This window comes from Octodon degus, unplaced genomic scaffold (assembly GCF_000260255.1).
Source record: "Octodon degus isolate 3935 unplaced genomic scaffold, OctDeg1.0 scaffold00602, whole genome shotgun sequence".
NCBI classification, from domain to species: Eukaryota; Metazoa; Chordata; class Mammalia; order Rodentia; family Octodontidae; genus Octodon; species Octodon degus.
The window spans coordinates 68,385-69,819 of record NW_004525178.1 but is presented as its reverse complement, the minus strand read 5'-3'; the positions used below and the strand labels follow the sequence as shown (position 1 = coordinate 69,819).

Here is a 1,435-nt window from a genome sequence, read left to right as displayed (position 1 = left end):
ACACAACAAGGTTACAACACTATGAAACTGAAAAAAACAAAACTACTAAATTAATGTATGATAAATCTCACTTTAAACCGGATCACAGAGGAAAGTACGAACGTAGTCCCCCACTACCACAAATTCTGCAGTCGAGTTTCCCGCATTTGGGGAAATCGCAGGGGTCAGCACATCCAGAGTGCAATGGATAAGCCTCACCCTGGGAAAACCACCTTCGTGATCATGGTGTCTCCCCTGCCAGGTAAGTATGACTGCTGCTCCGCGCTCCCCCACCAAGCCTGCTGTGTGCCTCACTCTTCACTCAGGCTCATTCGTCTTCACACACTCTCGGGTCCTCCTAGCCCGTCCACGCAGCAGATGCGCTGGGCTGCCAAAAACCGACCTAAGCTATCTCCCTGGTCACAGGAAAATCATCAAGCTTCAACACCAGGGATCCAACCAGCAACCACTGAGCTTCATTATCTGCGTAGGACTCGCCCTCCCGTGGTGTCACAGGAAGCCATTCCCTGAAGCCCATGCCCCGCCCCGCCCCCATGCCATCCACCTTCCCACCCACTCTGGGGCATTCTCAGGGCAGTGATGTCCCTCTCTCTATTCCTCTTGTTCCCTTAACCAAGTGGGGACCGGGTGCAGAGGTCCCCGCCTGGTCTCCCCGAGATGCAGAGGTCCCCACCCACGCTGTGTCAGGTGGAGGACCCCTTAGGCGCCTCCTGGGTGCCCTTCTGCAGGTAAAGGCTGTCACTGTGGGGAGCAGAGCCTTTGAGAGTGCAGAGGAAGCTGCCTCCGTTCAGACACGCTGATCTGTGCGATGTAGTGGCCCAGTTGGAATGCGAAGCTGTCCAAGTTGCAGAAGTAACCTGGGAATCCTTAGAGCATAATTCAAAAAGCAAAAGAAGTTGCAGTATGCTCCTAGATGAACAATAAAGAGCTCTCAATATGATAGTTATGCAGACTATATAAAAGATATATAAGATGAACCCTTATTTAAAGGTCATTGCAGATTTCTCCAAAACAGCACCAATCTTATGTTGGGTTATACACATATTTTTTTTCCATATATGTGTGTGTATGTGTGTATAAAAGACAGGGAAGAAGTAACATAAAGTCAACAGAAAATGGAAATATACTTTTTAAAGGTTCTAATTCTAGAAGATATCATACAATGTCTTTTAAATAAATTGTAAGTCAAAGATATATTATGAATCTTAGAAAAAAATTAAGATTAAGCAATATTCAGAAAATTAAATACTAATTAATTAAGAATTAAATGTTTCAAAACAATTGAACTAAGAAAAATTTTCATGATAGCAAAGAAGTACTAAGAGTAAAACATAAGATAAATACTGGAATGGCAAATAAATGACCAGTACTTCTAACAGTTTGAGGATAGGATACTACACAAAGTTCTAGTGTGTTGTGGACATGCATAATGACC

At 44.3% G+C, this 1,435-nt stretch overlaps 1 non-coding gene across 1 annotated transcript; it reads right to left on the bottom strand.

The window, feature by feature from the left end:
- Positions 1 to 87: 87 nt before the first annotated feature.
- On the bottom strand, positions 88 to 249 carry LOC111814824. The gene has a single exon (XR_002819705.1). It is a non-coding gene; the product is annotated as a U1 spliceosomal RNA (small nuclear RNA).
- Positions 250 to 1,435: the final 1,186 nt, after the last annotated feature.